This window comes from Gasterosteus aculeatus, chromosome Y (genome assembly GCF_964276395.1).
Source record: "Gasterosteus aculeatus chromosome Y, fGasAcu3.hap1.1, whole genome shotgun sequence".
Classification (NCBI taxonomy): Eukaryota; Metazoa; Chordata; class Actinopteri; order Perciformes; family Gasterosteidae; genus Gasterosteus; species Gasterosteus aculeatus.
Window position 1 is genome coordinate 15,043,316 of NC_135709.1, and position 13,230 is coordinate 15,056,545.

General features: G+C 41.2%; 1 protein-coding gene and 1 long non-coding RNA gene across 2 annotated transcripts in view; both read left to right on the top strand.

Annotated features, from left to right (window-relative positions):
• LOC120812247 (N-acetyl-beta-glucosaminyl-glycoprotein 4-beta-N-acetylgalactosaminyltransferase 1-like) overlaps positions 1 to 13,230 on the top strand; it is a 113,170-nt gene that overhangs the window by 40,666 nt on the left and 59,274 nt on the right. The gene's annotated exons all lie outside the window — the stretch shown is intronic.
• On the top strand, positions 818 to 5,074 carry LOC120812273 (uncharacterized). Its single transcript, XR_005710563.2, has 6 exons — positions 818 to 1,267; positions 2,520 to 2,577; positions 2,905 to 3,054; positions 3,154 to 3,309; positions 3,494 to 3,589; positions 3,926 to 5,074. It is a non-coding gene; the product is annotated as an uncharacterized LOC120812273 (long non-coding RNA).

Here is a 13,230-nt window from a genome sequence, read left to right on the forward strand (position 1 = left end):
CAGGGAGGTGCTTAGTAGGATTGACAATCCTTAACGTGGCTACCTGTAACATGGCTTATTGGCATCGAGCGCTTTGTTATATCCCTCTGAGAGGTGTGTGTTTGCGCATCAACACGGCTCACCCTTAAGACTCTCCTGGTAAGCTCCATAACCGCATCTCCCTTCATCCATAATTCACCTGCCCATTTACCGGCTCTTTGTTCCAGCGATCCTGGACTTCCGAGTGTGTGTGTGTGTGTGTGCGCGTGCGTGCATGTGTGTGTGCGTGTGCGCCGACCGTGCTGCGTTTCCTGCCGCTCGTTCAGAGCCGGCATCTCGAGGGAAAAAAAAAGCCAGGCAACGTAATTGACACCTGCAGTCAATATGAAGATGAGTGGGAACGCCCCCTTCACTTAGAAAATGTCATAGCCAAAGGCCAACTTGCTGTGTGTTTCCTGTGGGGCGGGGGGGGGGGGGGGGGGGGGGTAATAATGTGCTGTAATATGGGTTATGTTAGGGGGTTCTGAAGGCTTTCTCTGATAAGCTCACGGCTGGCTCCCTATAGCTGCCATTTTTTGAATTTTAAAAACATACAGACAAGCCTTTAAGATTAATGGACAACCTCAAAGGAAGTGAAATGACCTTTCAAGTGAGCAGAACAAGCTCTTTACAGAAGGGCGATACGAGGACCGTTTCTCACACAACATGCTTAGTCACAGTTATTGAGGACTTTTTCTGAGCCTGCATCACACAAATGACACTCTCACGTGTCGTCTTTGTTTACCGCACTCTGTGACTGCTGCTTCCTCTTCTGAAGTGCTCTGGAAAGAGCCGAGCCGCATCCTCGGCGTGAGTAGAGGGAAGGAGGTGAACGCTGGTTAATATTTCCCGTGCCCCTCTTGTTTGTTGTCAGATGGCGAAGCGCTGGCTCGAAGAGGGAGTGTTATCCTGAGCACACTAGAGGGAAGTACACTGAAAAAAATGATTCGGACCCCTTTTAAATATTACTTGATTTATTCAAGGTTATTTCACTGATTTGAACGTGTTATTGAATCCTACTTATCTTTTTTAATTAATCTTAACACATTCTTCCATGGTTTAGAAAAAGCTTATTTCCTTCATTTAAAAGTTACATGAAAAAAATTTCTACATTTTACAACCACATTCAACTTCCACATCTGCGCATGTGCGACCACAAACCGCCCCTGGAGGACGCGGGAATCTTTTTCACTTTTAAAGATTTGCTATATCTCCTGGCTGTCTGGATATCCAAGGCTCTACGTTTTCAGTAAGTAAACATCTTAAATTCATGGCTGTATTATATTTTCACTTTAACCGGATTTAGTTGCCACCAAGAAAAGTAGTTGGCTGTCTGCTGTGTGTTAATAAAATGTTAACTGAGGCTATAGCTGCTAACGTTAGCTTAATGTTGCCTACATCATTAAGGCTAGGTTAGCATTAGTAGACTCATTTTAAGTGAAAATAATTATCTAACTGGTGCCGATGATATCAATATAAATGCGTGATGCATCAAATGCCTTTCTTGTTGGACTTTCTCGTGAGTTTGTGGCCACTAAAAGTCGAACCTAACCAATGTCAATTGACTAGCTAACGCTAGCTGATAGCTAACGTTAGCTAACGCTAGCTGATAGCTAATGTTAGCTAACGTTAATAGCTTGTAGCTTCACCTTCCCGGCTTTCTCGGCATGTAGAAAGGTTTAACGTTACGGACCCACTTTAAGTGTATTTTTAACTTGAACCTATCAGTGCGGTAATATTAGGATGAACAATAACTAAACTTAAATCCTATTGATAAAAGTGCGCTTGCTGCTCGCGCCAAATGGGTTAATGTTAACAGCCATTACGTGAGTCGCGCGCGCCTCTGCTCAACTCTTTACTGTGGTATCTTTTCCCTTTGTGGTGCCTTTTCTCGGCTATACACTAATGAGCTAGCGTTAGCTTAAACATGTAGGTAGCTCTGAGAGCACGGAGGAAATGCGCTTCAATGCGGGGAAAATGTAAGCTGCAGCTGCTCTGTAGATAACAGAGGAGGACAAGCAAGGTCGATTCATGACCACTGTCCGGTAAAAAATACTTTTTAGTTGTTGGCCAAAAACTAAATGGATAGGATAATATTGGCGTTTGCCTGCCGTGCCAAAATAGTTTAGCTTCGTTTTCAGCTCTGGTTTCATTAGAAATTAACTAACTATTGTAGCCTACCCACAGTATTTTGTCTGTTAATAATTGAGAATTGATACTAATCATATATATATATATATATATATATATATATATATATATATACACTTTTTGAATAAAAAAAATTACATATGAATAATTAATGTTTAAGAAACATTTCTGCCATTTGTTGCTTATTTCTATAGTAATATGAGGGTTTATTTAAATACAAAATGTGTTTGTTGGGATCTAATTTGAGTCATTATCTTAACCCAAGTCAGTAATGATTATTGAACATTACTTATTTTTCCTAAAATAAATACCTGAATTGTATTTTCAGGTATATATGTATTTTTTTGCAGTTTTTTCTATCTGATGTTGGTGTGATGTGGAACTCTTTGGGGACCTCATAAAGTTTTGGTAAGTACATTTAACAAACAAACTCTTCACAGGTATGCTGATCCCAGCAGTACTGCTGAGGATAAATATTCTGTAACGTTGTGGTATTTTTGCTCTCTATAGGGCAGTTATGCCACTGATCATATGTAGGCACTCAACAACTTTTGTGCAAATGATTTTTGTCCTCTTTAGTCAGCTTAATATTACATTTCCTGGGACAAACAATGAGTTAAATTAATTACTCATCTTTTGTTAGCTCTACAGTGCAGGAGTTTTAAGTACCACGGGTGACTGAATAAACATCATCACTAATTTTTTTTTTTTCTTCTCTCTTTGTTGTTTGTCTAGTTTATGTGGCAGTGTAAAGACTGTGGCACTGAAGTGTCTAGGCGATCAGAGATTCTTAAACATTACAAACTAAAACATAGTCATTTTGGACGTGGCCCTCACATTAAGTGTGTATATCCTGATTGGCCTGCACTTTTCCATATCGATGAGGTAAGCACATGCTAGCTATTTTCCCAATGTGCCTCTTGTCTTTGTACAACAGAATATTGCACCAATACTCTGTATTTTGTCTTTTTGTTCTTTGATAAGATACATGCTGAATTCCAACGCATTACAGCCATCCCACTGGAATCTACCTTCATGGCACGGTTGGACAGCCATTTAGCCCAATTGACATCCATCTTCCAGATGAAGGGAGGAGTTGCTGGCCAGAAACTAGCTAAACATCTGGAGATTTTGCAAGAAGTAAATATGTACACCAATCATTATGACATGTAAAATGTCATGTATATATGTGATGATGAAAACATTAAGTTATATTGTACATTTAGGTTATTACATTTTATAAATATTGTTCAGTTTATTGAAATTGTTGTACTTATTTATGTATTTCTTATTATTATTTACTAATTGTAATTCTTTAACACAGGAGACAAGTGATGTCAATCTGAAAAGGACAGCTATCCTAAAGGCTCTTTGCATCTACCTGGGTGAGGACGAGGGACAGCTCGTTCGGGAGTATATAGTAAGTCATTGGGATTGATTTGCCTGTCACATGTTATGTTTTAAGATCCTAATGTCACCCACATACGTTTTCAGAGGTTCATGTTATCATTGACAGACGGTTGAGAATATTCATATAAAATTAACAACTTGCTGCACAGCATCGTCGTTCCTATGTACATCTTTAATAACACCTCACAGATATATAGTTTTATTTAAATACATATAAAATGGGATCAGATTTATCTAAGAGATTATTATGTATGGTGGCAATGTTCATACAGTAAAGTATACGTCATTGAAATTAAATACATTTCATGAATCGTGTTCTTTTCTCCTATTCTCTTTACACATACAGGACATTGAAGGAAATGACATCCTGAGAGACCTGCAAAAGCATACCATGAGTATATATGTCATCAACAAGGAGGGTGGAGAAATGTGACATTGTGATGACATTGGAATTTTCGTTGAAGGAGTAATCATTCTCGACAACTGTGGATCTGTGGCCCGCGCTTGTGCAATGATGCTGGGAGTCATCTACGCTCTGAACATGGCTTACCCCAAAGAGCTAAGATACTATTACGAATTCCTTCAGAAAGTTCTCTTTCGAATGGATGCTGAAAGGCTTTCCCCAAAATCCTTGGACTAAGGAACAAAATAGATGCTGGACTGTAGGAAATCTTCAGCCACTCTTGTGAACTGGTCTCATTGCATTGCAGAAGAAAAGAGTCGACGTAATTAAAAAGCACCAGTCAAACCCGGGTAAACGATATATATGGCACACTGAAAAGATGTTTGTTCCATTTATTGATGTGACAGTTAGTCTCGTTCTGGCTCTACACAGATTTGCTATTTTCATCTTCCGCTAGTATCGGAGAGTAAAATTTTCTGGAGGTTTAAGTCACATGTTTCATTATGCCTTGATTTATTCGCTGACGAATAAGTCTGTTCCCAATGCACTTGGTCTTTTTTTTTTATAATACACCAACTTTTGTGCCTTAGTTGAGCATGTGAGATTTGTTTGTTTATTTTTTTCTATTTTTATATATACATATATATTATGACTGGTACTCTAGCACACACACACACAGCTCTGTTGGAACTTTTTGATTTTAAAGCCTCCTGAATAGTCTGCAACACCTCATTGAAGCACTGAAGATAAGATAATAAATACAACACATTTATAGAACATACAAAATAGAAGAACATATCCATCTAAAGAAAAATGAATAAGAGGTAGCACAAGATTTTGATAGTGTCGTTTATTTGTTGCTCAGTCTGTTGGATTGTGTTGAGGGGCTTATTGCATTAAAGCAACTGGTTTATATATATGTAATGTACATATAAACATTTAATGTATATATATATGTAATGTATAGGTAATGTGTGTGTATATATACATCCAGTTGTGGAAAAGAATGTTCTTTCTTTTGTTTAGATTATTATGTAAGGTGTATTATAATATGCCCTTTGCTTTTTTTGAATAAAATACACTGATGATTGACTAATGGCATTTCATTTGATGAGACTTAATTTTAGTATGTATAATTTAAACAATAAATTGATTAGAATGTAAATAAATAGAATAGTTACAGTTAGCTAATTCATTTGATTAAACTGAACATGGGTTTAGTTGGAATTTTTTAATAAATTTGAGTTAACTCTACTCAAAACAGTTGAGCAGAAATTATAAATAAAAGTAGGCTGAAATTAGTTGAAAATAATGAGTACAATTTACTTAAAAAATATGTCTGGATTTAGATAAATTTATTTTGTGCATTTACTTACCTAACAAAAATTAAGTAATTCAACACATTTTTTTCAGTGTAGGGAAAGGCCGAGAGGGGACGGAGAGGGTTAAGTGGGCAGACCGGAGGGAGGACATGAGGCGAAATCACAAGCAAAGAGCGGTGAGAAGATGAGCGCATCGTTTGTAGAGGAATGAAATTGTGTCTCCTCAGTGAAAAGCTGTGAATGAACAGCAATGGTACAATCCAATTGTAGCCTTGTTTGGATCCAAACAGGAAGCCAACCAAAGGTACTTTTTTAATGAAATTGTTTGAATGGTTTGTAAGTTAGCCGATTTTAAATAACAATTATAATGTTGTAGGCCTTGCGACGTAGGGTGAAGTTTGCTCTCAACACAGAGGAGTGACCTCTGGTGCAAAAAACATGAAACAAGTCGGAGGATCCTGACGGTTTTAAACAAACATTAAGATGCTTTGGAAGCAAAAAGTGTCCGTTCCAAACACACACGACAGCACAGACGGATTTCCTCTCAGCCTACCGTTGCTTTTCCGTGTGCTCGCACACGCTGTCTCTGTGCAACGGAGACTTGCTGCTGGCGCTGGGAATTCAGTTTCCCCCCTAAAACCAAGTGTGATCAAAGTTGAGGGAAACAACGGGCACAGCTACGCGTGTTCGTTCCATTTAGTCGTTCCATTTCTGTAGGCGGGGATCAAATCAAATCACAGGGCTATTGCTATATTTAGGATTGATTTGTTGTTTACATTTTTGCATTCAAAACCTTTTTAGAGTACTGGCCCTTTAAGGCATGTGTAACCCCTTGACAGTTAATTAATCCCTGTGATGCGACATTACTTTGATAACAAGCCGAAGCCCTGCAAACATCCACTTCTCTCTGTTGTTTTTCAAACTTGGGGGGGGGTGTGAACGTCGGTTAGAGGGCTCCGAGTCCAGGATTGTTTTTCCCTCCGTGTGCTTCAGTGCCTTCCGTCACCGTGAGTATCACCACTCAGGCGTTTGCCAGCCTGGTGTTGGTCCACAGAGGAAGGAGATCTAATCTGTGGGCCCTGCAATAAACTCCAAGGCGTCGGCGGCCGACCGACTCCGAGGTCCGCAGTGTGTTTCATAGCCGACAGACGTGTGAAGGCTGTTTGTCGAGACCAGCAGCTCGATCCTTGATCATGCGCTGGTTCCACATACCGACCGGATCAATTTGATTTCATGAGAGCATGTAGTTTTGCTTTCCGTCCTCTACATCCCACGTAGGGAAGAAAGGAACTCAGCGGGATCACGCTCGATCCCACGCTGTTGAAGATTCCTGCCCTTTTTCCCTCATTTGATCTGGTTCCATGCAGGCTGGCTGCGATCCAGCTCCGGTCAGTGGAGCTGTTGGCAGCTGTGCCGTTTGCGGCAGTTTGTTGCGTTTCGCGCTAGGGCCACGCTGGGTGAAGGTCATCGGGGGTCAAAATGACGTGACACAAGACCTAATAGGTTTGCTTTATTTTCTCACCTCCGCCCAGCTCTCGCTGTGGGGCATTTTCTATTACACTGATATGACGGATGCCTGCTGAGTGTTGTTAAAGTGAAAAAGCGGTTGGAAGCCATTGAGTTAAGGGCGGCAGATCCCATCACGCCAAGAGAAATGATGCTACAAGGTTTTGTCAGGGTCTGGTCCATCAAAATGATGATGATATTAATAGAACGTTGTTGGTGAACCACCCTTTTGTTTGGCAAATCAGGTCATGTTTGACAATTGAGCTCTGCTATTTTAAGTGATTTTTGTCACGGCTGTAATTTTATTCAATGGGAATTTCCTTTGCATAAATACAACAATATAAGTTTGAAACGGACGCCGGGTTGTGGGAGTTGGTTTGCATCCCACTGGGAACATTTCCTGCTTTCGTCAGTATTCCCTGTCCGCCACAGTTAGTGCAAGTTCCATAACGCTTGCTTACGAGCTGACGAGGTGGATTTCCTTGTTTTGCTGCAGTTTTCAGCTCCTCCCTTTTTGGAGATTTCTAGAGATGGCAGCTGGCGCGGGTCTCTCGTTTTGCTTTTCGCCTGCACTCTTTTCTTTTATGGTCTGAAAACATTTACCAGTGAACAATCCCAGAACCAATCAGCCGTTACGAAGATGGATAAGAGGGAAACATTGGGTTTACTGTTGAGCCAGCAGTTTCCAGGCCAGGTCTGTCTTTTGAGTGCGCTCGCCGTTGTTTTACAGTCCGATTAGCAACTTGTTGCTTTTTACAGGTTAACACCTGATTAGGTGTAGAAACATGTCGTAACAACAGCGTTTTGGGCTTCAGTTTTATCTGGACCTTTTTAACTCCCACTTCAATAATCCTTTCAAATTGTTCCCATACCTTCGTCTGGCTTTGCGTCGTACGTTGTCGCCCCCTTGCTATGCGTCTTTCGTCTTTTCTCGATCATTGCACTCCCCTCATTCCACCGCTGTGTGCGTGTGTGTGTTTGCAGTCCATAACGTGTTGTCTCATGTGCTGCACCAGCCCGCGGGCCTCACTCCTCATTGATCTCCGCTGTCCCCACGCTGTCCTGGCAGAGGCTAGACACTCGGAGCCCATTGATTGATCTTTGCCTGCCTCACCACGCACCTCGTTCTCCTCCTCTTTCATTTGCCTCATCATCACGTCTCTGTCTCCACTTCTTTAGCCCCTGTCAAACTGAATAGTATTGCCTCATTTTTACATGTAGTTAACATGGTGAAAAGTAACTTAAAGTCCACTATTGATCCCCAGTGTATAAACACCTGATGTACTTGTAATAGGGATTTTGATGGTAACTTGCCGGACTTTTATTGATAGAAAAAACTGTCCCTCTACAGGTGAAAGTTAACAGCTTTTAAAATATTTTTTAAACATGCAAGGGAAGATCAGGGAGCGTGCGTTTGGGAAAAATACTACCACTTAAAATGAAATTGGTCAACGCGACTGTGAGGGAATACTATGCATGCAGATGTGAGCAGGTGCTCGCCTATTATTTCCTCCCCTCTCCATCATCTGCTCTTCGACTCCTCGACATGATTATTGTCTGTGCGTCCACAGACCTCCTCCTGCTCCTACTCCTTTTCCTCTCACCTCATCGTTATGGATGTGAGAAAAGCGTTCAGTTAAATTGACATCAGTCCATTGTGATTCAGGTATAATGGTATAATAATGCCAGGATATTTTTCTCAATACAACATGCCACACTTAATATTTTCAGATGACAGTGCTGTGATTACCATAGAAACCACAACTGGAGTCTGACCTTTAAAAGTCTTTGCAAGTAGGTATTAAATAAGACATACCTAATTAACAAGCTTTTCCAATCGTGCCACATACATCAGATATGGGCGTGCACTTAATGTGCTGCTATGACAACCCGCCCGTCGTAATGGCACTTTGGGGAAAGAAATATGAAGATGAAGATGATTTTAGATTAGAAATTGATTGTGAAACAGCTGAGAAAAAGGATAAAGGGTGATCAGTCTTCACGTATCCTTTCCGGGTTAAAGGCCTAAACAGGCCGACCAGGCAGTTTATTCATCTGGCTGCAGGACAAACTGCTGAAGCACTCTGGCTCTATCGTTATTGTCAGGATATCAATTCCTCTAAGCGTCCTCCTGGATTCGTTCTGTTAACCGACACACTGTCCTGATTTTTCTCTAATGGGCCAGCAGAAGTTGGCAAATATGCGTTGACCGTGGAGTCGTTATAGTGGGCTGGGAGGCATTGATGGATCTGGAGATTTCAGCCTTTGTGATGGCGGCTTGATGGAGAACATTTTTATTGGCTTTTTCAATGTCCTCAAGGGTCAGGAGCAACACTATGCAACCAGTGATCAATGTTGTCCTTATTCTTATATTCCTGTGTGTAAATATATGACAGGTTACTTTCTTTTATTTGTGTATGTACTATAAGTGGAAAAACCCTGCATCATAATTAGAAATGCACCATTATTGATACCTATATTGGACATCTGTCTGAAATCACTCAGATAGCTGGAATGGGTAGCATTGACTTTTGGCCCATTAGGTATTTGATACCAATATTTTAAATAATAACGAGGTGCATTCCTGAGGTAGCCCTACTAAAAGAAAAATGATCCCAGCAATTTCCAAACCGTGAGTATTAGTTTATTAATGAAACGCTGGTATCGGATCGGCAGGTACTCAAAGCAATGGTGTCATGTGAATCAAACATTAATTAGCCAGCATCACACGTACAGACACAATCTTTAACAACAATGATACCCCCCCCCCCCCCCCCCCCCGCCCTGCCCCGCCCCAGAAGAATCACAACAGGTTATCAGCACAAAGTGGCTTAATATATTAAAACTAACCAACCAGTTTGTGTTCATATGGGAGGGAGAGATGAGAACGAGCGCGCAAAGATGTTCTAAAAACGTGTCCAGCCGGTTGAATCCAATCAAAAGAGAGTCTTCAAATCTTTGCCAGATGGCTGGGAATTGGTAACGTTTAAGGTCTCCCTAAAGTACTAAAAGCCATCTTAAAACCGCAAACACACCCTGCGAGGCTTGACATGTCTCCATCGTCTCACATCTGTTCTGTCCCCATTGTTATTGGCGAATATGTGCTGTGATAAATTCATTTTTTGTTCTCTTTTTGCATGAAACCGTTCATGTCCTTCTGCCCTGGCTTTTTTTTTTTTTACAGAAGAGGTTGAGGTGTCATTTGTGGATAAAGGGACTTTTTATTGGCAAACAACTGTTTAACCTTAAGTGTTCTCTGAAGAGTCACAATATCTCAAGAAAAGGTTGTAATTAAATAATAGTTACGTGTATTTTACACACTGTTGTTGTATTTTAAACAGAAACTACACGCGTGATCGTCTTGGAGGCAGAACCGGATGAACTGGCGTCTCTTGCTGTTGTCCTCGTGCACTTTGCTCAGCCACATTAATTGCAGAGATTAACACGTTGATTTTGACACCCCCAGATTTTACGTGACCGTGGGTGAAGTGTAGGATGAAAAATGGAAACGAATGAGCACTTTCATTTTTTTTTCATGTGGAAAAGCTATTGAAGTTTTGGTTTATTTTATATTCCACCTTCAATCCGTAACAGGGCGATTGCATAAGAATGTTAAATGACCCGTTAATTAATTTAATGCTACCGTTTTGTATGTGGGCACAGGGAGCAAGAGAAAGAGACTGAGGGGATGAGACAATTAGACCTAGATATGATGGACACGGCAACAAAAGACGATACGATACGAGATGATGTGAAATGGACAGCGTTGACCTTGAGCAACCATTATGTCCCCCCCTCCTCACCACCCAAGATTGTCCTCCTGCTGCATAGGACATTCTGCAATCACGCAATTAAGGTTCATTGATTTTACTGCTTGGCCTTGTAGCTTTTCTACAAATTTCCCTCTACGCTGACAACGGAAACAAGGCTCACACTTACAGCATAATCAAATGAACCATTCAGTAGCACATCAAAAGACAAACTCTTTACATATTGTTCTCCAACAATGTAAATCACCAGCTTTACATCTTTGCGTCCAGCCCTGAAGGAGTGAGTGATCTCATGCAGCGTGTGTGTGTGTTTCCTGAAGACATGCGGTGATGCACGTCCGGGACACGTTGTCTGTGATCTGACAGGACACCTGCAGGTAGATGAAATGACAACCCACGCACCTGGTCCTCTTATTGATGGAGGCTCCAGGAGAACGTGGGCGAAGCCGCGGATAGAGAAGTACGTCGTGTCCCGCAATGAGCTGCGGATCACTTTCCCGGGGTCCAGACACTGGTCGGATGAAAGGAATGGATGGATGGATGAAAGAAAAGCAAAGACAAGTGCGGCCGGGTAGAGAGACGTGGGAGAGCACGGGGGCCTAAGACACACCAAACGGTAGCCTGAAGACAAAGGAGCAGCTTGGGACTGTGGGTGTGCATCTTAAGAGAGAAACGGGGGACGGACTCCGATGAAGATTCATTGCTCTTTTGTTGCCGCCATCCATCTCCACGAACGTGCACGCTGAATACCCATGACGCCAAGCTAGTAGTCGGTTGGTTGCGTGGGTGTTTGAATATAGCAGATGTCGTAGAGGTTAGAGGCAGAAGAAGGGTAAGTGTAAGAATGGTGCGCAACGGCGGAGTTTAGTTAGGGCGGCTGCTATCATCACCGTTAGGCATTCAGTACCATTTGTTATTGACTGCTACGAAAAAGGTGGAAGTTTACTTTTCTCTGAAGGGAGAGGCGTAATGCGCTTGCAGGATCCCACGAGGAAGAACTGTCCTGTCCGACGATCTGTCTCCGGGACGAAGCTCATCCTGAACTGGGATACAAAGGCAACTGGAACACACGGGTCTGAGGCGCCAAACTAACATTTGTGTTGTTCAGGATATGTGTATGAATATGATTTCGGTTCAGCAGTTTGTGGCATGACTTTTGTGGAAAAAGCTGCTAAGTGGTTCCAAGGTTGTAGTTGGCTAACGGGGAATTAAACACAAAGCAGGCAGTTGAATTACCCGTTGTCTTGTCTCTGTGACAAAGGGTATAAGGAACGTTTGAAAATGACGACGCAACTTCTTGCAACGTTGGCGCAAGTGAAAGGGAAACCTCACAAAAGTCAAAGATGTCAGAGATTTGAAACAATCCTAAATCCCAGCATGGATGCTGAGCGACAAAGGGCAGCTTGCTTTTGAGACGAAAGTCTGGAGTCTGAAATGTTGTCTGCGCCCAGAGGTGAGGGCACAATTAAAAAAAAAAAAATAAAGCAAAAAATAAAGCGTGGGTGAATGTCATCCCCGGGCTTTGTTAAGGCATCCCTGTTTGTTTAAGCCAGGTAAAAGATTCCCCCCGTCTCCCACTGGCCTGCCTCCCAATTCGAAAGTACAAAAATCCGCTGTGTTTAAACACCCACTCAAAAACAAAGCAGTAATATCAACTATTATCTTTTTTTAACCGTTATGCTTATTTGACTTTTGTGGGTGTGTTTTTTTTAAGCATTTTAAATTCAAAGTACCCTTTCTTTTCCTTCTGCCTGTAACTCTTTTTTTTTTTTTAGTCAGGCTGGATGATTGATAGTCACTGACTCTGCTGTCATTAATCTTAGTTAGTTTTGGGTTGCACCAGGTCTTCAAGCACACTTTTTATTGAGCGCTTCGCAAATATTTTAATGAGCACTTAAAGAGCTTATGTAACCAGTGGCCCTTCATTAATCTCGTCAGGGAGGACTCGGTTTTTATATTAAGCTTCCATTTAGCTCTCTCTGGACTTAAAGCGAGACTTCAATCACAATGAATGAAATAGTTTTTTTTCAGTACAAAGGAAGAGAGAAAAGAGCTGGAAAATTGCCCAAGGAGGAAGAGTGGGGGGATACCAAGAAATGTGGTTTCTTTTACCACATTTACATAGTCATTGGGTCCTATTGTTCAGTCTCACAATGCTATTGGATCATACATTTGTTTATAAGTCCCGCCTTATGGCCATGAACTCACACAACATCTCAAGGTTTCCTTCGAACAACATCTCTTTGTTTCAAAGGACTGGATTCATCAGATTCAAGTAAGTAAAATGTCTTTTATATTTTTTTTGGTTGTCATTATAATGTCTAGAGCATGTACATATGTAGTTATTGTGTAATAAATTCATCAAATTTCATTTAGAGCTTGTTATATACTTATCCAGCTTATCCACTACACCACTGCCTGAAAGAGTATTTTCTTATACATGGACAGTATACCTGTACATTCTACTCTTTTTTTGTGTTCTGGTCACATTTGACTGATTTAAAGTTGTATCTCTGAAAATGTAGTTCATTTGATCAGACTGACCTAAAATTCCAGAGGATATCAACAGACAATTCAGTTCTGGGAGAGGTGAAAATGTTCCTGAATGTGGGGTGTTAATGTAAGTGGGGGTATGCATGTTTTCCTTTTA